We start from the raw sequence: 24,837 nt of genomic DNA, 5'->3' as shown, positions 1-24,837 counted from the left end.
TTTAGCTAAGCACAGCTAAGGAAGGGGGGGTCTGAAGCTGCCTAGCAGTATATACATTGCCTAAATGGGTGTGTGCCACACACCGGGTTTAAAAAAAAAAAAGCAGGAAATAGAAGCTCCGTTCACATCTGAGCACTGGGTTTGCATGGCATGCCTCGGGGCTTAAACAGGAAGGCAATGGGAAGGAAAAACAGCAGAAGGAAGGTAACCAAGGAGAACTAGCAAAGTTGGCAGCTGAAATGTATCAGAACCAGCCAATTACACAGGCAGCAGCCCAACTCAGTCCAGCACACTACTATAAACTATGCAAACACCTTTCCCTCTGGTTTCTCCCACAAATACTACACCATCGGTGTACACAATTGGGGAAATTTTACCTAATAAAAGCAACAATATGATAGGGGCTGCTTTTGCTCTCATAAATCAATATGTGGAAGAGGCTGAGGGTAGTGACAAAGAGAATGCTGATGACCAACCCACAGTGAGGAGAAGGAGAAGAGTGCATAGACCCAGGGTAACCTACCAGGGGCTTCATGAGATGGAGATAGTGGAGCACTATAGGGTGGACAGGGACCTCCTACAGCAAGTTGTTGAGCTGTGCCGGCCATGCCTCACACACAGAACCAACAGAGGGGAACCCATCCCAGTGGATACCAAGGTATGTGTAGGCTTAAGAATACTAGCCACAGGTACCTTCCAAAGGCCAACTAAGGATATCATGGGGATCTCACAGGCATCAGCATCCAGGGTACTCCACCTGTTCCTGGATGCCATGTCAGCACATGCCGGTGAGCACATATATTTCCACAACACCCATGAGGCGTTGACCAGCAATATGCGTCTCTTCTACCAAATAGCAGAATACGCTGAGGTAGTGGGTGCTATAGACTGCATGCACATACACATCAAAGCACCACCTGGTGAGTAGGGTAGGGTCTACATAAACTGCAAGGGCTTCCCCTCCAACTGCCAGGTCATGTGCGATGCCCAGGGCATTATAATGAAAGTGTGTGCTCGCAGCCCTGGAAGCTATCACAACTCCCACATCTGGCATATGATGCAGCTGTACCAGAGATTTGCCTATGGGGACATCCCATATGGCCAGTTTAGTGGGGGATGCTGTTTACGCATTGAAGCCGTGGCTGATGACACCCAGCAGAAATGCACACACACCCAAACAAGAACTCCATAATGAGACACATGCACAACCCATAATCATAATAGATAGTGTGTTTGGGATGCTCACGTCATGGTTCCAGTGCCTGGACATATCCAGTGGAGCCTTTCAGTACTCTTCAATTACATTTACCCAAATTGTCATTGTATATGCCATGCTACACAACATGATCCTGCGTAAGCAGCTGCAGCAAGAACAGCATAGGGCAGGGCCAGACAGCTCCCCACTATTGCCAAGGCCAGCACAGGCTCAGAGTGACTTGGAAGAGAAAAAACCTGAGCCTGCCCCTGTAGGCAGAAAGAGGCATGCCCAGTATGCCCAGGCTTTGCCAGAGGCAACACATAGTACATACACTGACACGGTAGGAACCCATGGAATGACACCTGTCTCTGACTCACACATACAGTAAAAGGGATGACAAACATGACACTACCTGTGCTTAACCATGTATAGGGAGTGTACTATGTGCATCCGACATAGTCAGCCCTCCAGCACCATCCTCAATACTGGCACAGCCACAAGGTAAGTCACTCTCACTATCAATTGCTGAATGGAGTAGTATGTTCTGCTACTTGTATCTATGGTACAGATGTGAGCGTGTAAGGGAATTGAGTGGCTGAATGGGATAACAGCAGATTTATAGACACTATATGGGCAGCATGATATCCATAACAAATACTGGTGTCAACATAGTAAGCAGTACTAGACAAGGTGACAAATCCCACTGCAGAGTATGTGGTGGGCCAAATTTGTGTCCATAAGACTCACACATGCTTGTCAGTGAGGCTCAAATACCCAACAACAGTCTCAGCTAGCAGAATAGGTGTAGATGACCACAAAGAAAGGCTGTGCTAAGGCCTCTGATTGATGGCAATATAGAACAGCCTCCCCTCCAGACCTACACAGAGAGACTACAACAGGTCAGGCAGTGGGATGTAAGTTCTGAAGGGTAAGAAGTCTGAAATTGAAATGTAGGTCAGTAAAACCTAAGATTTGTACTACACTGATATGCCTTTAGTATGCATGATAGGTCAGAATACAGAATGAAATGGAAGCCAACAGAGTACCTGAAATTCTAGTACAGTCATAGCAAATGTTTACAGTTGTCAGGTGTGCCCCCCCCCACAATCCTATGTAGAAATGTAGTAACATGTACATGTGGGTATAATAAAAGTGGAGCACAGATTACCTGAGCTGGCCAAATTAGCAGGATAGATTGTTGCACGTGTACAATATGCAGGCCTCTGTGTGTTAGGTTTTTGTGTGTTGTATATTGTGTGAAAGTGGTCAGCATGTAGGCATGGAGGGTTATGTCCTATTGGATAATGGCCAGTATTGTTGATGACAGGGCCAAGTCCTAACAACTGCAGTGCCAAACACAATCCATCCCAGCAAGACCCATTTCAGCAGTAATCCATACTAATTGTTAAGATGGGCCCAGACATACACACAGTACACAGGTGGAAGTACCCTAGACAGAGAGTGTATAAAATGTTACTGTCAAATGGTCACACCTTTGGAATTGTACATACAGGTTAGCAGCACAATAGTTGTCTGTGTAGTATGGAATACTGATGTAGTCTGACCAAACACTGGCAGACCACAAAAGGCATAGTTATGAAGTATTGAGAAACCGCTGATGTTCCCGCACAAGCATAAGGGGAATGCCCCATGTATATCTGTGAGTCAGCTGCAAGTAGCTTTCATAGCACACATGCACTCAGCTCACCCCACCATCAACCACAGGTTCCTCACAGGTCATATTCCCGCTGTTGGTAATGAGTACAATGTGAACCCTACTTCCGTATGGGAATACCAAAAGAATGCAGCATGCTGAAGAGGTGTTGCATGCAGGTGTGTCCCTAGCTGTAAGCACCAACCTGCCAGCATCCACTCCAATGGATTAATAAGGACAGTAACTATTGCGATTAACACCTTGCACACCTACCCTGTCACCCCAGGGGAATATAGTGGCTTGCAGCCTGGGACTGTAGGAGTGACTGAATGCACTGGCCTGCTACAGATGGCCTGCATCACTAGCAAATGCCCTACAGTCCTCTGTCATACTGCCAATCTATGTTATCTCATGGAGTCCCAAATAATGACATAACACAGTCCACAAAACACAAATGCAAGGCCATGTCAACAAATCCCAGTAGCATGTCCACCATGTCCTTCTGCATGAACTGTGGACCAACCCCTAAACACTGCTGGGCTGAAGTGATAACTATAGGGATACTTATCAGATATTGCTTGCATAATGTTAGGAAGAGGATAGAATAACAGAGGGGAGGGTAGAAGCATGGACGCCATGGGGTGTATAAAGTCTGAAACTCTGATGTGTGCCCATACTATCCCTGCTTGCAAACACAGGAATCAGTGGCTACAAACCTGCTCATAAACCACAATGTGAAGGGGTAATGGCCAGATATATGAGCCCTGTCTCTGGGTAACCTGTGTGAATCTTTACAGCTGAGAGATATGGCTACAGCAGGATATGGCCATTCTGTCACAACGATAGATGCACAAGCATGGGATCCTCAGCCACCACAGTACCAAAGTGCTGGACCATTTACACAGACCCATCAGCAACTGTCTGCAGCTCCCCCTCCAGAATAGCATGATTGTGCAAGAATATGTAGGCTGCAGACCACAATACTGGATACAGCTTCAGTCATCTTGTATTCCCAAGGAAATTGCTGCAGGCAAATGTGTATATCTGTCAGTAGTTGATGACATAATACATCACAGTGTAAAACAGTACATATGTCTGAATATCTCTGCTAACACCAAAACCATGTAGCAGAAGTAGCACAGACACAATTAGTTATAGTATCCCACTATCCTTTATCCATTGTGGCTCCATATTGTCAACCTATCTACAGATATCCTGCAGAAACATGTTGCTAGCTATAGGTGTAGAACACAAATGCCTGCACTGGAGTACAACCTACCTGGAATGGATCCACACATTCAAAACAGAAGGTCATACTGGGCATGTTCCTACACTTAGAGAAATGAAGCCCATGTCTGACAACAATAGTGGACTATACATATCTGTTAGTAGCAGATGTCTGTGCACACACTCCACATTGCACAACAGTCATGCTTTGCACACACATTGGATAGGAATGCAAAGATATATCCAAGGACAACACACTATAATAGGTCAAACATACCCAAACAGAGATGTGGGGAAGAGAGAGACAGACAGTGACACACAGCTTCCCATCATGAGGCCTGTGCCACCCACCACATATCCAACTGGCCAATATCACATGCTGTGCCAATGTCTATCACTGCAGACATTTGCTTCTGGTAGCCCTCATCACTATAGTGTCTGTGGTGCTTGTGATAACTATATAACATGACAGTACAACTCATTATTCATCTAGAAGTTGTATACACAGTCCTGTAAAATGTAAAGTTGTGTGTGACTGAGTGTTGTGTCTGTGTTTCCAGAAGAATGGTTTATAGCCCATTCACACACACTTATCTCCCCATTGCCCTAGTTAAGCTAGCCTGCTGATGTCAGTCACCTTGAAATACTCCATTGGAGAAAGATCATCCCTATAAGCTCTGTGGTGTGTGCAATAACTGTGTAATACTACAGTGTGATGTACTAGTTAAGTAGGAGTTCTAATCCCAGACATGCCAACTGTGAAACTCTGTGTGTTTGTGTGTGTAGGGATCAATGCTTTTTTGGCCATCCACAGTTACTACATCTCCCATTGCCCTACTTTAGCAAGGCTGCTGATGTCATTCACCTTGAAATACACCTATGAATAAGGGCTAGCCCTATAAGCTCCATGGCCTGTATGATAACTGCATAATGCTCTAGTGTGATGTACTAGTTAGGTAGGAGTTCTAATCTCAGACATGGCAACTGTGGTACATGTATAGAATAATGCCTTTGAGGCCATTCAGAGTCACTACACCTTCCATTGCCCTATTTTAGCAAGCCTGCTGATGTCATCTACCTCAAAATATACTTATGGAGAAGGACTAGCCCTATAAGCACTGAGCTGTGTGCCATAAATGCGTAACAATGTAGAAGGAGTAACTACACAGCTATGGGTTTGAATCTAATCTGTGGCAAGTGTCTGTATGTGTAACTCAACATTTTTGTCCCTATTTACAGCCATTACACATCTCAGAGCCTGACTTTAGAAGTCCTGCACATATCATCCACATTATAAGTATCTGTTGCAAAGCCTATAACATGTTAGGTCAGTGATGCATGTGGTAAATGTGTAACATAATAGTCCATAAAGGTAGTTAGAGGTGTGAACCTCACTCCTGGCAAATGTAAATGTGTGATTAGGGTAAAATTATTTTTGGGATCTCTCACCCACTACATCAACCAATGCCAGTATTTACAAGGGCTGGTGATGTTCCTCACCTTAGAAGTATCTTGGGACAACATCCATTCAATAAGCTCTGTGGTGCATGCTATAAATGCAGTACACTGTAGTAGCAATATGTAGCAAGGTAGTGGTTTGAATCTCTGCACTGGCAAGAGTGTGTGTTTGTGTTTGTCATCAGTATTCTGTGTGGAGGTTGCTGTGATTGTGTAATGACAGGATTCATTGTGGGAGGCTGCTAATTTATTATATTGAGGACCTACTATATGCCACAATGTCTACCTTACAAGGGCAACAGATATCAAACAGCAGAGAGGCTGGTGTAGACAATCCATAGCCCTACATGTGAGATTATGGATTGGTGAACAATGTAGGCAACCCTTGTATTACCCAGAGAACACTCTCCACCCATGTCTCATACAAAACACACTTGGCTAGGCAACAACCACTATGTTGGTAGTTCCCTGCATATTGCGGTGTGATTGCAGTGGACTACATGGCTGTTGACCACAACATTACCACTGACATCAGAATGTGCTGTGATGTGTAACATCACCTGACTGAATGTGTGTTATCCAGCAAGTAAAAGGACATGGCACCCTGTTCCATCCCTACAATAGGCAAATAATTGCTTATAGTGGTCCTTTGCTATGTTCGCCACTGGACGCCTGCAACAACTGTAGATTCTGCAAATGTAACCCACAAAGGGAATACCATGACTTATACACATGCCCTGTATGGACAGATGCTACTAACTCCACTGAATACCTCTATCATGTTGTCAATGTAGGTGCAGGCACAATATCAGTTCCATAGCCAGGTCTCACCACATGAGGTCAGGAATGCCACATCAGATGATAACAATCTGTCCACACAACGTGCCCCAGAGACCCCAAGTATACTTCCACATGTCACAGAACATGCATGTGGGACATGTGCAAAACCAAGACACTGTCCATGTTATGGAATATAGATCACATACATGGCAAGCTTTGCACAGCACTGGCCATCAACAATAGTAACCCAGATGAGTGGATGGTGAATACAATATTCACCTGTTTGAGCCAATCCAAGGACTACACCCCAGAGCCACACTGGAGACCATTGTCATGTGGCCTGATGCCAAGGTATTCCCTTTGCCTAGCCTTGTACAGCCTTCTGGCATAGTCAAATAATACACACCTGTGAAGCAATGAACCCGTGCATGTCAGTACTGGCATGTGTGTGTGTGTGTGTGTGTGTGTGTGTGTGTGTGTGTGTGTGTGTGTGTGTGTGTGTGTGTGTGTGTGTGTGGAGATTAATAATTTTGAAGCCATTCACACTCACTATACCTCCCATTGTCCTACTGTAGCATGCCTTCTGATGCCAATCACCTTGAAATAGCCCTTTCACCATATATCAGCTTGATAAGTTCTGTGGATCATGTGATAACTGCATAATATTGTAGTGTAACAAACTAGTTAGGTAGGAGTTATAATCCTGAGCCTACCAACTATGATAATGTGTGTGATTCTCTCAGAGATTGTGGTTGTGTCTTCCTTGACACCTGATTTTGTGGACAGTCCCTCCTTTATCACCTTTGCTGATGTCACTCATCTTCAAAGATACCTTTGGACAGCTTTCCAACATGTAAGCTCTGTGACACATGCAATAACTGCATAACAATGCAATAGCTATACATAGACAAATAGGGGTTTTCACTGGTAAGTGTGTGTTTGTGTGCATTATCAGTGTCCTTTTGGGGTGATTGTGTAATGACAGGGTCCATTGAAGTGTGGGTTTTGCCACATCATTATATTGAGGAGCTACATTTCTGATTGTCAACATCCAAGGCCAACATTTTTCAAACATTGTAGAGATTCTAGTAAAAAATCCTCAGCCATAAATGTGTGCAGCCATGTGCAATTACCATGTGACAGTATGGATTAGTACACAATGTAGGCAACCATCATAATGACCCGGTCACTCACCCTAAGGTCCCTATCGCACACCCACCTTACCCATTCCCTAACCCCAAGTTCCCTATCGCACACTCACCTTACCCGCTCCCTAACCCTAAGGTCCCTAACTATCACACACTCACCTTAACCCGATATGTTCGCACACTTACCTTAACTCGGTTCGTAACCTTTGCTCCACAGTTGAGGAAATAGCAAAGTTGCAGAAACAGCCCACCGAATACTTTTCCTAGGAAAGTATCCGATATTCTGCAGCTTCACTATTTTCAGCGTTCAGTGCATAGGGTTTGATAGTATAACATTTGAAGTTTTAAGACTTCGATGTTATAATATAGACCCTTATATTTGAGGACAAAACCTGGACATTCTGTTGTAGTGTGTACAGTAGTGAGGAGGTCTGTGTACTTATGGTGATTGTCGACAGAGTATGTATTGTGAATATGTACCTTATCCTGTGTACAGACTGTGGTAGATGTCATTGTTCTTGGTCCTGTTGTATGTGATGTTGCATGCTGCTCCAGTGTATGGTGCCCTATCGGTGTACATGTTTGTAGGGCCAGACCGACACATGTCCCAGACCACAGTCATGCATTGGAATACACTGTGTATTGGTCCAATATATGTAGGGTTAATGTGTGACTGGCACATATGAGGATGGTGTTGTTCACACAGTCCATATACTGTAATATTAAGTAAGCTTACTATATGTGACTGTGGCTATGTTCAGATTGGTTGTGGATATGCACTTTCACACAGGTGTCTGTTACTCCATGCTGTTACATGCCTGTAGAGCCTTATATATTTGCAGGTACATGTGTATTCCCTCATAAGAAATATAGACCAGTGTTGTGGCTGTCTGCCTGTAGTTTGCACAATGCTTTGTGACATGCCTAGCAGCTCAGTGTATTTACAGTATGATGTTATGTCCAGATATTTGTCAGATGTACTGTTGCTGGGCCACCATAACTGTTGTGCGTTTCTCACAAAGCAGTGGGATGCTGTACAGATGTATGTATGCACAAACTAGTGGGTAGTATGTGGGTTTTTGACCTCTGCTCCTCCGATTATTATGTGTCAGGACAGACAGGAGTGTGTGAATGCATAAACTGTGTGAGCTTATCTATTCCAGTATTTTCATGATATCCCCATTTACATGACTGTAAACATCCACTTTGTCAGGCTTGGTCCACACGTCTTGCACTAAGGGGTTCTGTGTATACCTCTGGACTGACAAGAGTGTGTCAGACTGTCCATATTTATCGGTCATATCACTGTTGTATTCCACAGGATTATTACTGTGATTTGTGTGGTACTGTACTATGATGATCTTATGATGTCTGTCAGTAACTGATGATGGTACATGTCAATATCAGATGTGACTTCCCACACAACATTTCTGTTAAGAAGACCCCTGTTACAGTAGCAAAAGTCTACATTTATACCTGCAATACTTACATGATATCCTCTTGCACTAAGAGGTTGTGGCTATTGGTGCTGAGGGATGACTCCACTACATGTTATGGACATATATTATACATATATGTATGTATATATATATATATATATATATATATATATATATATATAGATAGATATATATACAAATAGCTCTATATATGACCATATATATAACACAATATACAGATGTATAAACATATGTATATAAATATATATGTGTATGCACATGTATACATACATTTACATATATATATATATATATATATATATATATATATATATATATATACACACACACACACACATCCTTGTCATGTGTAAACATGAATGTTGTATCTACCTTCCCAGATGTATCACACTGATTCAACACTAATATCACTGACAAGTACAACACAATTGTAGAAGTCAAAGCAGTTGTTCAATACAATTCAGTATGTCTACTGACAGATATATTGGAAAAAACAACAAACATTTTCACAGCTGGGATGGCTTAGTGGTTAACTGCTGTGACTATAGTGTATAGGGTCCTGGGTTCAAGACCTGCAAAGGCTGTTTATTTTCTTGCTGGGCCAAACAAGGGCTGTTTATACAGAGTGTTTAAGGCAGTTTTGAGCAGCTTTAAGTGGGTTTGCATGGGTTTGCATGACGGTAAGCGCTGCTAATGTATGGTTAAATGTATAGGCACTATGACCGTTTCAGCTTCACTTACCAGTGCACAAATCGGCTTAGCATTTATATTGCAGCAATGCTGAAACCTGCTAAACATGGCTCAGCCCTGGTAACCAGTGATGATATTCTAGTCTGATAAAACAGCATGGTAATTACATCTTTAATAAGTGTATTTAATTCCATGTACATAACATGCATCTATGTGCTGTCATTATACCAGCAAGGGTTGTGATTCTACTTACTGGGGCACCTGAGTATATATGACTTGTGCAACACTCTTTTCCATTTGAATGTGTTACATACATAGGTAGTATCCCAGGTTATATGCAGTCACACTGGTGTGTAGTGTATCATTACGTGACTACTGTTAACAGTGCTTTCCCAGGTAAGAATAGATTGCAGATTTCAGTACTGGAACCAAACACCCCTGCATGCAAAGATGGACTCTGAGTCCTCACTGTCGTGTTCTTGGTGTGCGAGCTGTGTGTCATTAAGTATTTCCTACTGGATGTTGATCTGACATGTGGATATTAAAAGTAGACTACTGCGTGTATAGGACATGTCATTGAGGTTTGCTGTCATGTAATAATGGCATACCTATCAGTGTCAGACATCTACCTGTCAACACATACATCCTAATGTATAACCAGTTGACTAGCTGACGTCTGTCCTTTGTACAGATGTGCAGATGCCATGTATCGATCTTGGCTGCTTACAGGCAATCTATGCTTGAGTGACACTGACATGTCTGCCCAGCTGTGTTATGAATGGCACAGCTAAGAATCCCCACCCTTTACACACCACATGCCATGGATACCTGAACTACACTGCCACAGTCAACAGAACATGCTTGGGTATAGGTCTCCAAGACAGACACTGACCATGTTATGTAATACATGTTGCATACAAGTCAATTGGAGAACTTCACTGGCCCTCTGCAACAGGCAACCAGATGATTGGCTGTTGCATTTAACTCTCATCCTGAGGATTACTCCTGTGGCATCAGTTGATATATGGCCTGCTGGCAAATGGCAGGTGTCATGATACCATTGTACCCACATCCTCTACTCTTCCCATCTCTCCATGGACAATAACCTGGTACACACCTATGAACCCCTGCACCTATGTCCCCAGTACTGACAAATGTCTCAGTGTGCATTACTGAGAATAACAGTGTCTGTGTGTTTGTAAACCTGTAGTTGATAATACCTTGATGCCCTTCACACCCACTGCACCCCTCATTTCCATAGTTAGATATGCCTGATTCTGTAATGGACATTACATATGGGACTTTGGTTCCACAGGGTCTGAACACAGACTGCTGTTGGAAATGTGTTATTTAGAGTGTTATAAGATAAGTATCTTTAAATTGAAGTGCTTTAAATATGTAGTTGTTAAATTATTTAAGTGTATAATCATCTGATTGGCAACTGTTGGGTATAAATAAAAGGGTTTTGAATGATGAAGGTACTCCTTGAAGGCTTATGTTAAGCCGAGGTGCTAGAGTGGTACTTCATGTTTTGTGCTACTTGTTTTGTATTAAACTTTTTTTGACCATACTGGGAGTTTTGTTGTGTATTACATGTACCTTGTTACATTCTTCACCCTATGGGCTACCTGGAGCTTGCAGTACCACCACAACATTGTTGCAAAAATGGGTAGATAGGCATGGGTTACTCTCTGAGTCCTGGCAAGTGTGTGCATGTGTGCAAGTGTGTATACTTGTAGGATGCAGCATTCTGAGGCCACATTCTCCTAATACAATACACCTTGCCACACATTATAAGGCATAGTGATGTTGCTGACTGTAGGAGAGCCATGACAAAGCATCACCCTACTATCCCTGTGGCATGTTCAATAGATGCATATCCCTGTAGTAGCACTCTTGAGATAGACAAGGGGTTGTACTGCAGTCCTGGTCAATGTGTGATGGTGGGTATGTCAGAGTATTATCATGGGTTTCAGTGATTAAAATATCCAATGTGGGATGTGGGTGCTGGGTATACTGTCTTTACACCATGGTACCCCCAGTACATGTCCCAAGGTCCACTGTATGGGTACCACTGTCACCATCAACCATACAGGTAACTGATTACACTATCTATCCCAATGATATATGTGCTGTGTGCAACTTATCTATAACAGAATGGACACACTGCCAAGGTAGTTAGCACTGATAAACCCAGGTCTCTCAGATGTGTGTATGACTGTTATGTGTTTGTCAATGTGTATATGACAGTATGTCACACTATGTATTGTTCATAAACAACTGGTACATCCCCCCATTACCATACTCTACAAGACCTGGTGATGTTCTTCACACCTCATCCTAAAAGCTGTGTGGTGTCTGCAATTAAGGCCACACACATTAGTTGCACTAAGTACCTAGGTAGGTGTTCTAGTCCCAGTGCTGCCAAGTTAGAATGTGCGTGTATTTGAAGGGATCTACTTCAGGTTGCAGAATATAAATGTCACAGGAGGTCATATGAACGAGAACTGACTGGCAAATGCTAACATTAGACAGGTATTATCTTGTGGAAATTCATTCCATCAAAACTAGTAGTAGATGTGTAAATGCCCTCTTCCCCACTGTATATCTGTATAGTGATACTGGGGTTGGTTTATATAGCTAGGTGTGGATTTTGTGGACACAGCCACCATCATTGTGGTTATTGTTGAGTGTATCCCCCCACTTAGTTGGCTGTAATACTGTACAGTTTATGTTAACAGGTTAAGTAGTTGTCGATCACACTATCTGCGGTTCTACACCACCCCACACTCTCCAAAGAGTAGGGCTGTGCCACCCACAACACACACCTATGTTTCCAAGTGGAGGATTGCACTACATTGGGGAAGGACATATACCCTGCCAGTACCATTGTCAATGACATTAAACTAGCAGACTGATTATTTCCCAATGTGATGGTGTGCCTATCCTGTCTTGGTGGAATTACACAGGCTAAAATGGGTTCCTTGCAAAAGGATATACATCCATGTTTACAGTATTCTCTGTGCATTGCATCAACACCAAAGCCTCTGTGTGTGTGTGTGTGTGTGTGTGTGTGTGTGTGTGTGTGTGTGTGTGTGTGTGTGTGTGTGTGTGTGTGTGTGTGTGTGTGTGTGTGATACACAAACGTGGTATGTACCTGCCAGTACACTTACCATTGTGCACTGTAGAAGGGCTGCTGACATCAGCCACCATACACTCACCTGTATACACCACTCAGACCTATCAGACATGTGGCACATGCAGTAACTGTTATACAGACCTGTGACTTGTGTTCAGCTGTACCCAGGATATGGCACAGTCAAGGTGTCACCACAGTGCTATACCCCTTGTAGGAAACAACAGCAGACCAACATCCTGCTGACACATAGACACCTACAACACAAATGGAATACATTATGGAGGCCACAATGACTCAGTGTTAATAACAGCTATAATGCATCATGGTTGGGCAGCTACACATCCTGACATGTAAACATTAAACTTTAGTGCTGAAAACATGTTACACAGCATTACATTGGTACACCGTAGTACAGTCACCCTGTGCATCAGAACCATATTAGCCTGTCCCTGCATCAATGTTATGGATGACAGGGATGTGGCACAGGTATCATCATATGCACAGGGTGTGTTGTGAGTTTGCCAGAGACCTAAGCTGAGCCATTTGTTTTACATCATGTGTGTGTGATAGGGGGTTTCATTATTAATTGGGCTGTGCAGATATGGTGTGTGTGGGTATGGGGTTGCCCTAGCTGTGTTGGTGATGTGTGTGCATGTATGAATGCACACACATTTCTGCCATGTGGCTGCCCTATAAGGGGTTTGTAGGACAGCTGCAGACTGTACCTGGCAGGGTGTGCAGTTCACCATCTCTGGACATGGACACGAGAACTGTGCCTGCCAGGGGTTCCATGGGCACCACCAGATACAGAGCAAACCAAAGACATGCGTGAAGGACAAAGTGCAAGGTTCAAACAAATATGCAACACAATCCAAAAAATGAACCAGCACAGGTTGGATACAGCTAGAAAATCCTTTATTTGTCCCAAAACAAACCGGTTTCGGCTGTGATAAGCCTTCTTCAGTGTATATGAATTAAGTAATGAACAATTATTCCATCCTGGTATAGCCTTTATATAGAGAAATGTCTTAAAGGCATATCACTCAAATTATACCACATTCAATAAGCATATGTCAAAAACAGATCTAAAAAGTATATAAATTCCAAAACTCTGGACAAATTATTATGTAAAAATAGAGTACTATATGCACTATTGAATATGTGATAATTATATATCTTATATTATATAAAGAAAATAGGCTGACAATTAATCCAATTAATTTAATCCAGGTTTAAATAAAGCCCCTAAACTGGTTATCCAAATGGATTCCATATTATTAAGTTTGTCATGCCAACCTGCTTTAAAATTTCTATGCATGGAAATCTCATCTTCTTCTTCTTCTTCTTCTTTCGGCTTTTTCCCGGTTAGGGGTTGCCACAGCGGATCACCATGTCCGCACATTGATTGGCAGTGGAGTTTTACAGTGTCGAGTTGCCAGCCCGGCGCCCAACTTTCCACAGAAGGCACACTCACACACACACACCTAGGGCCAATTTAGAGTGTCCAATCCACCTGCAGCATGTCTTTGGGATGTGGGAGGAAACTGGAGCACCCGGAGGAAACCCACGCATGCACAGGAGGACATGCAGACTCCACACAGAAGGCACCCCAGCCAAGAATCAAATCAGAGAACCTCTTGCTGTGAGGCGGCAATGCTAACCACTGCACCACCATGGCCGTCCTGCATGGAAATCTCATCTATGATAATAAATTTAAATTGTGAAGTGGAATGACTGATAGTATGTTTATATAGAGCATTGGACATCCTGCTGTTCCTGATGGCACTAAGATGTTCACTAATTCTCAATTTTACAGGTCTAGATGTCTGGCCAAAATAAAATGAAGAACAGGTGCATGTCGCCAAATAGATGACCCAATCTGAACTGCAGTTGCCAAAAATGTTGATCTTATATATCTTGGATGTATTCTTACTAGAGAATTCCTTGGTTTTCGAAATATGCTCACAAGCACTGCAGTGTCCACATGGAAAACATCCCACCAGAGGGTCTCCAAAAAGTGTAGTTTGAACTGGTGTGACTGGTTTGTATCTTTTGTAATGAGTCAAATGAGAATGGGTAGTGCGACCCCTACGGTATGAGAATGCACATTTTTCTGGTAAAATCTCATTTAAGTATTCATGAGCCCTTAAAATGTCCCAGTGTCTATTAATGATATCCCTGAACCTGAATGTATTATTACCAAAGGTAGTAACAAGCCTAATCGGCTGAACTGTATTAGAGTTGTCATCGTGCCTATGGTGTTTTTATTGTAGTAAAGAGGAGTGAGATGTCTGTTCGGTCTGGTCAGAAATATTAGAGATGTGATGTTGGGAATATCCACGACTCACAAGCCTATTGGAAAGATCTTGTGCACATACATTATGATCTTCCTCCGATGAACATATACGTTTAATACGTAAGAACTGGGATTTGGGAATATTTTAGATGATATGGCGGGGATGAAAACTGGATGCATGTAAAAGTGTATTATATTGTGGGAACTTCCTGTGTACCTGAGTAGCAAGTGTATGATCTTCTTGTCTACAAACTACTACATCCAGAAATATAATTTCTTGATATTGTATGTCTACAGTGAATTGAATTTCCCATGGGTTATTATTTAAGTATTTAACAAAATCAAATACCTGGGTCTTGATCCCCCACCACACCATCCAACAATCATCTAAATACCTTCTCCAGATATCCAGGTTGTTAATATACAAATTATGATCAGGGTCATATATAAATGATTGTTCAAAAAATCCCATAAATAAATCCGCATATATGGGAGCAAAGGATGCCCCTATAGCCGTGCCTCTGATCTGCCAATAAGCTTGTCCCTCAAAATAGAAAATGTTTTTCTTAAGTACATATTCAGTAAGTGTCAAAAGAAAGTTGGTAAAACCCGTAGTATATAATTGTGACTTGTCCAACCAATAATAAATTGCAGTTATGCCAGCATCATGAGGAATGCTCGTATAAAACGATGAAACATCTAGTGTACATAACCATCAATCTGCTTCCAATTGTGAATCCTGAATGATGTTTAAAAATTCAGTTGTGTCTTGTAGCTTCGATCTTACATTAGGCAACAAAGGCTTAAGATAATGTGTAAGGAAAGCAGATAGTGGTTCAGTTAAAGAACCTCTGCCAGAGACAATAGGTCTCCCGGGGGGATTAGTAGGGTGTCTGTGGATTTTTGGAAGAGGATATAAATATTGAGCAATAGGCTCAACCACTTTAAGTTGTTTGCAGACCGATTTGCTAATAATACCTTCGTCTGTTGCTAGGTCCAAAAAAGAATCAATATGTATTTTAAAGTTTGGTTTTGGATCATCCACCATCCTGATATAAAATCTAGCATCAGACAATTGCTTGAAAGCTTCCGCTTGATACATATGTTGGTCCATAACATCAATACCACCCCCCTTATCAGCTGGAGTAATAACAATGTCATGATTTTGCTGAAGTTCTTGTAAAGCTATTTTTTCTGCCTGAGTAAGGTTGTGTGTAATAGTAGGTTGGAATCTAGTAAAAAAATGTAAATCCTTGATAACACAATTCTTAAAAATAGCAACATGTTTATCCATTGGTGGTTGGAATTCCGTTTTACCAAATTTAAAGCCGGAAGGTCTTTGAGAAGAATCATTATCTGAAAAAAATATTTTTAGATTAACCAATCTACAAAAGTCATGAATATCCTTGACCAAACTATGTTCAGGAACAAATGAAGTAGGGACAAAATTAAGACCTTTATTCAATACTTTATTGTGTGCAGAGGATAGTTCAAATGAGGATATGTTGTCATGTGGCTGCCCTATAAGGGGTTTGTAGGACAGCTGCAGACTGTACCTGGAAGGGTGTGCAGTTCACCATCTCTGGCCATGGACACGAGAACTGTGCCTGCCAGGGGATCCATGGGCACCACCAGGTACAAGCCACGATATGGTACTCTCCCCTGATGATGACATATGTCCACTGGATCTGGGTCCCTCTTGGGACCAGCCAGGGCCACGTGCACATGGCCTGCTATGTTATGGTGTGAACAGCAGTGCTGGGGCAGGTACTGCCACTACGGGAGCAGCTCTGACTTCTTGCACATCTACGTCGACCTCCACCTGATGGCGTTGCTGGACTATGTCAACATGGCTGTCGCACTACTCCCACCATATGCTCAAGCACAGACATTCCACGATTAAGGATTCCCATCATCTCACCAAACCATCTATCCAGGACCCCTGCAAAATAACAGTGGCTACCTGGAAGATCACGGATGTTGTCAATAACAGCAGAATGAGTAGCCCTCTGCAGCCTCAGACCCTGTCTGATTTATTTATTTTTATTTTTTATTTTATTTTACATTTGTTAACCAGGCTAGTCTAACTGGATATATTTCCATTTTCAGCAGAGGCCCGGGGAGAAAAGCTCCACATGTAGACAAGATGGATACAACATAACAAAAAATTCATAATAACAGATTAAAAAGTGGTAGGACTTTCTCTCCAAGACAAGAAATATTAATCATAGTATAAAGGTATAAACAACATATTCAACATAAATTCATCTTTAGAACCATTTAGAGAAAGCATGAAACCAAGGAAAAGAGAACATTAATCGAAAGAAAGTGCAGATTTAAAGAGATATGTATTGCCAGAAAGAGAGAGACAATAGCCATGAGGAGGAGAAAAAACAAAGAAAATTTTAATCAGGCTTAGAGCAGGAACATGTCCAGTGGCTTTTAAGGTAGACTCTGAGTTTTTGTTTAAACAGAACAGTAGATGCAATTGAAGTAAGTTCGGGAGGAAGTTTATTCCAGTGTTTTCCAATGGCATTTGAGAAAAGGGAATCACCAGCAAGGTTATTAGATTTGGTTAAGGTAACTAGCAGTTTGCTGGAAGAGCGGAGTGAGTTCAGGTTTGAGTAGGGGCTTAAGAGGTTAGAAAGAACAGGTGTATTAAGAGGTTGGTAAAAAGCTCTTTGGACAAACATAAGTTGGGATAGAAGCAACATGTTTGTCAGTTCGAGCCAGTTAAGTTGTTGCAGATTCAGACAATGATGGGTTCTAAATTGCTTCCCAGTCACAAATCTAGCTATGTTATTGTAAGTGGTAGACAGTTTAGAGAGATAGTTTTTCTTGAGATTAGTGTAGATAGGTGAGGCATAGAGAAGTGTGGAAATAAGATGTGAGTGGGCAAGATTAACTTTTGCTGGGAAAGGTTAAAAAAGTATTGATTCTATATAGAGAGCCAAGTTTCCTGTTTACAGATTTAATGGTATTGTTGATATGAGAGTCGAAGGAAAGATTATTGTCAATCGTGACACCTAGTAATTTAGTAGTAGAGTCAGGTGATATAATGGTTCCATTATTCGACACGATAGTGAAGTCAAATGTAGGGTATCTGGTAGTAGGCTTAAAGAGTAGGAGTTTGGTCTTTTTTGCGTTTAGGAGTAGACAACGTTTTAGGAACCAAGTTTTGACTTTAGAAAATACTGCTTGAGTGTTAGTTTGAAGTTCAGAAATGGATTTAGCAGAGCAGATAAGTGTGGAGTCATCAGCATATTGAATGCATGTAGCCTGGGGAATGGCTAATTGTAAGTCATTTATAAAGAGGGAGAATAGAAGAGGTCCAAGAATAGAGCCTTGGGGGACCCCAAGTGAAATTGCTAGAAGAGATGAGAGTTTGTTATCCCAGAGGACGGCCTGTTTCCTGTTCGTGAGATATGAACTGAACCAGTGGATAGCCTTAGGTCCTAAGGGAAGGGATTTGAGAATTTTTAATAGGAGAGAGTGGTTAACCATGTCGAAGGCTTTGGACAGGTCAATGAAGAGAGCCGAAGACAGGATATTATTGTTGCGATTTTTGTTAATAATGTCTGTAAAGGAGAGCAGAGCAGTAGTTGTGCTATGATAGGGCCTGAAGCCATGTTGACAGTTTGTCAGAATGTTATTTTGTATTAGGTGATTCATTAACTGATGGTGGACACATTTTTCCATTATTTTTGCGAGTGTGGACAATAGGGCTATGGGCCTGTAGTTGGAATGTTCAAAGGAGTTTCCTCCTTTATGTAATGGTATGATGTGAGAGATTTTCCAGATATCAGGTATGGTTTCTTCATTTATGGTCCTATTAATAAGAATAGATATGGGATAAGCGATTTCAGAGGCTGCTTTTTGAAGGAATTCAGAAGGAAGCTGGTCAGCTGAGGGGGTACATGGTTTAAGTTTGAGAATACATCTCTGTATAAAGGTAGTGGAGATGGGTTGTAGCCTAAAGGTTGGTAGTTTGGAGGATGCATGGTCAAGGATGCTAGTATTGTCACTGGAGAGATGGGAGGCTAAGGAATTAATAGTATCAATGAAGAATGAGTTGAAAGTGCAGTATCAAGGGGAGAAATTCTATCAGACCCAGAAGGGGAGGGGGTGGTAGTCTGTCCAGGGTGAAGAAGTCTGTTTAGGGTTGACCAGAATTTTTGAGGGTTATTGTGATTCACTTGCTGAAGATTGCTATAATAGCTCCTTTTGTCAGAGAGGATTGCTTTTTTGGTACTGTTTCTCAGATGCCTGAAAGTCTGTTGGTCTATGGGAGGTTTGCTAATTCGCCATTTTAACCAAGATTTGTTTCTAAGTGACATTTTTTGTCTAGTCTCTTTAGTTAGCCAGGGGGCTGGCTTAGCTTTAATTCTAATAGAATGTTTTGGTGCATGATTATCTAGAATTGTTAGGAATGTGGTGTTAAAGTAATTAACAGCTTCTTGAAGAGGAAGTGTTTTTAGTGGGTTCCAGTTACAGGCCTTTAGTTCAGTTTTAAATTGGGTTGGATTAAAGCATTTGAGGTCACGTAGGGTCCTATATAAAGGAGAGTAGTTAGAGGCATTTTTTGTCTTATAATATAGGTTAGGTTGTGGTCACTAATGTCATCAGGTAGCGTTCCCGACTGATATTTAACTAGAAGTTTGTTTAACAAAATCCAATCAAGAATACTTTCTTTGTTAATAGTTTTGTTAATCCTAGTAGTGGTATTAATTGTCTGAGTGAAGCCATGGAGATTAATATGAGATGCTGGGTTGTTAGTGGATATTGAGGACCAGTCTAGGTTGAGGTCTCCTAGTATTATGGTTTCTTGTGGGTAGGTGGATGCGGCCCAACTGAGGATATTTTCTAAGGTAGTAGAGTTATTTCCAGGAGGTAGATATATACAGATGATATAGATAGATTTTTTGGGGTTTAGTTGCAGCTTTGAGATAAGAAGTTCAGTTTTAGTAAATCCAAGGTTCTCATAGGGTACTAATGTTAATTTTAGTTCAGTTTTGAACAGTAGTGCTACTCCTCCGCCTTTTTCCATTCGGTCAAGTCTCAAGATATTATAACCTGGAGGTAAGATTTCAGTGTCTTTAGTAAAGGGTTTTAACCAGGTTTCAGTTAAACAAAGAATATCAAAGGAGTGGTGATCAAGAAGAGAGTGGAGTTGGGTGATTTTGTTATAGACACTTCGGATATTAAGGTGTCCTATGAGTAGAGTACTTGTATTGGAGGTTGATAATTGAAGAGATGAGTTTAGTGAAGCAGGTGTAGCTTCAGCTGAAATATTTGATGGACCTGGGTTGGGGTGAATGTCGCCATCTACCAAGGTAGAGTGGTTATATTCCAAGTGAGATTTGTTAGGGAAGTTCAGTAAGTATTTTAGTTTCCTAATCAAGAGGTTCTAAATTTTTATGTGAGACAATCTGTGATATTTAGCTAAGAGGTAACTAGAGGTAGATGTAATGTTTAATTGAGTAAAGTTTAGGCTTTTGTAATTTGAGGTTGTGTGTTTAGGAGAGTAGTTGAAGTTGAAATTGAGTTTAGATTCATAAGAGGTTAAGAAATAGGGCATTGTAAGAGAAAAGGAAGTGATGAGCAGGAGTATTAGTATTTTTAGAATATTGTCTTTTACAGAGATCATGGAAGTAGGATTGTGTATGTCTGTAGACATGTTGAGGTATGAAAGAGAGGAATAGACTAAAAGACTTTGGTAAGACTATAGTCTAAGGATGTGTAGCTAGATGGAAGAGACAAGGTAAGAATATACCTTTAAGTATAGACAGGTGATAGGAGAGGTGATTGAGGAAGGTATAGTTGAGAGGAAGTTGTAGATGAGGTATGAGCCAGTGATTGGTGAAGTAACAGACGGGGTGTGGCGTGAGGGGTATAAAGGTAAGGACATGTGGGGTGGGTGGGATAAGGGGTAGGGAGGGGAGGGCCAAGTGGGGCAGAAACAGTTAGAGGAGAGCAGAAAACAATCAGCTAAGCAGGAAGTTAACACCACGAGTTGCCTATACTACGTAGTTTAAAAAGCAAGAAAGGGAGAGTTAGTTAAGGAACCTGAGAGGGTTCAGGCAGTATATAGGTACATTTAACAGGTGCAGGTATAAGTGGGAAAAAAGTATAGTTTAGGAGAGAAAAACATGAAAGGGTACATTGAGAATACAAGGAGACAGTAGGTGCAAGGTATAGGGAAGTAATATATACAGTATACAGAGGGACACTGGGAGGAAAAAGTAGAAAGTAAGCAGGTATTAATATGTAAGACCCAGTCGTAAGTGAACTAAAGGTAGGAAGAACAGAGAAAGGAGTGCAGCAGCCAGAAAGAAGTAATGGAGAGATAGTGAGGAGACAGAAGAGGCAAGGCAAGCAGGATGTCTCAGCCATTATATACCATTATATACCATTATATACCATTCCATATATGCCTGCACCTCCATGATGGCCTGAAACATGCATCTGGTGATGCCAGATATGGCAGTTCTGCAAGGAGCATGATGACCATCAGCTCTCCTATGAGCACCCCTGTACATCTGCCTGTGTGGTACCTCGCTGACCATCCAGCTATGGCTGCTGTGTCCAGACACATGTGCCATAGACACCACACTGTCCTGTCCCATGCCACCACCTGCCAACTGTCCCTCATCTATGGCCACTGGTGATGGGGTATGTATAGGCAATGGGACTGTGTGTGGAGATGGGGTGGATAACAGTGGGATGTCAAATGATGGCACAGCTTCAGCCCCTGACAACACTGCCTGTGCCTCAACACACCTATCATCATTTTCAGTGCATGTATGAACACTGACATCAGTTTGCCTGAAGGAGGGACTATGACCACCTGTGAGGGGAAAATAAGAAATGCACTTTAAGACCTGTACATCATTGCTTAACTTTACAAACACACACACACACACACACACACACACACACACACACACACACACGCACACACACGCACACACACACACACACACACACACAGAAACATACACTTACAGGTGAAGTTCCACAAATATATTTCACACAGACCTATCATTGCCCATCTGTCAACATGCATGACATATGGCACTCAACACCATGCACTGCAGCTATAGTCAATCCCTGTTACCAACATTATACATCTCTGTGATGCATGGGTTCTGTTAGTAGGTGATGTCCCTTCCCCTGGAACACACTGCACCCATGTACACAGTATTGCTGTCCACCTGTTCAGCACCCTGATGTGTATTGTGCACCATACCTCACAGGTGTACATGCCATTGCTGAATGTGAATATGTGTGTCAGTTATGTTTGCTCTGCTGCTCACAACCCCTATGTGTTTGTCCAACACATACCTGGGATGATATGTGGACAGATGTCAATAGTGAATGCCTGATGTCTGATTTGGAGATCTCATCATCAGCGGTGCATGTATGACCAATAAAATACAATTGCACTGACAACCTTCAAACCTTACTGTGGCTATGAGGAGTAAACTCACCCTTATTGACATGGGAACCTCTTCCCTGATATGCCATGGCACCACAATGCTGTATATATTAACCTTACACAAACCTGACATGTGACGTATCAAACAAATGTGTTAGTTGTGCAGATGCTGATTGAGAAGCATACAATCTATGGGTGCATAAGTATGCACACCCTTAACATGATCGTTTGTTGCACCAACTGTTAAGTGTACTACAGTAGTCACTAATCCTGGAAGGGGTATACTATCATGGGCCATCTGCACTTGCCAGTATTTGGTCACTCTGAACTAAAAATGTCCCCCAACTCTCCAAGATTGCAAGGTCAACTCATGTACACAGCCCTTGGAGGTCACACAGTGCCTTCACTATTGCTTTGGAGTCAGGGTTATGTATGCCACAATTCATGACCTTGACTGTGTGCAGATACAGCCAGTCTTAGCAAGATTTGGATGTCAGCTTCAGTTAACTGTTGTTTCAGGATGACACCCCTCCCCATCCTCAGACATTTTGCAGATGCTTGAGAGCTATGGGATACATGTGAGTGTCATTTTGCAGAGTCCCAAATTCAGAACACCATGTGTACCAGCCTAGTCCCTACTAATGAATGGCAATCATACAGGTGTACACTGGCACCAGCAAGGTACAGATGGGGATGGTGAGCCTGAGGTGGAGTGAGGTGTTGCTTGTGCAGCACATGTATTTTGATTGATACTGTCTGGAGGTTTCCAACTTGGTCTTGGCACACCATTACACATTGCACCACATGCCTTTTGGGGACTTTTGATGTTATGCATATGTTACCTGTTTTGAGCCCTGCTTGATGTTTCCTGTGGAACAACTGTCCCATCTGATTACCCTAACCCATGGGCTGCACTTATGCAGAGCCCATCCAATTGCCGACACAGGCCCAGCACAGCCAGTACTTGCTAGACATTCCTGCAACTCCCTTACTAGGCAGCCTCCATGACCCGTTTGCAACATGTGTTGACATCTGTCTTGGATGGCCATCTGTTTATTTTCTACGTTAATGTTGTCCCATACATCCTAATCACATACATGACTGTCTGCACTGTTTGCCATGATATATGCAATGGTGAGGTAAGGCTACATGTACCACTCTTGCATGCCACCTGTTGGGTATGGGATCCATTCCATGGCTTGTAAGATGTGTGCAAGCCACGGCTGCCTCTGTTGCAGGTGAGTGGGCAAATGTGATGGACATATGTCTTGGACAGCAGATCAGTTCTTGGTATGACATTGAGGACCTGTACTTGCTGCAAGGTGCATAATCATGTAGAGTGAATGCTGTCAGTACCTCAAAAGCTGCTTCCACAATATGTTATTTGGAGTGTATTCACACATATGCTTCTAGTGTTTGTGAAGGTATGTATTCCCCATATTTGCTGTCCTAACATAGGATTCCATATTACACATTCATTGCTCCTGTCAGGACCATATTACACATTGTAAGAGCTGTGGAATGTGGTATTGTGATATGCCATTGTGTAGATCTGTAACAGTTGCCATTGTAATAGTGCATATACACTGTTGTAGCACTGTATAAGGGTGATGCTTCAGACATGTTCCTACTGTAGGTCATTTGTCCCACCATTATGTTCATCTCTGTGCACACATCTTGCAATGACGGGTTGTTAGTTATATTGCAGAACTCTTACATACCCTTCAAATATGCCACCATGGTGACCACTGTGATGCAACAATAAGTAAACTGGTACAGCATGCATTATGGGTGTGAAATGTGTGCATGGCAAATACCATGGCCATACCAAGGCCGGTGTATTGGCAAACCTTAACAAAAAACACCATACTCACCAGCTATAGGCTGCTGCCCTAGAAGTATACCAGAGGGACCTATATATTTGTGTGAGAGATGTGATGTCAGTAGCCACACTTGTGGCATTGGTAGAGGGTGGGAGCAGTATTTCAGTGCATCAACAGTACAAACCCACAATATTACCGATTATGTACATCTGTTTATTACTACAATGCAGCAGCAGACTATATATATATTTTAGCTCAGATATGCATGATTAAACTCTACAGATGCAGATGGATAAGCAACAGTGGTCTGCTGATATGCACTGGGGCCTTACCTGCATGCTCCTTGTCCATTGCGTGGGTAACACCCACCCCCACAATGCTATCCACAGGGGCTTGTCTTTGCTGGTGGGCAGGTGCCCCGAAGCTGGAGAGGAAATCCTCAGCCTGTGTCAGGGGGAGCTGGATGGCATGATCCCCCCACCCTGTGGCTAGCTGGTCCCTTTTAACTGCAGCAGCAGCATGCTGA

This window comes from Protopterus annectens, chromosome 10.part0 (assembly GCF_019279795.1).
Source record: "Protopterus annectens isolate FY-2018-M chromosome 10.part0, PAN1.0, whole genome shotgun sequence".
NCBI lineage: Eukaryota > Metazoa > Chordata > Ceratodontiformes > Protopteridae > Protopterus > Protopterus annectens.
This window is presented reverse-complemented; position numbering follows the sequence as displayed.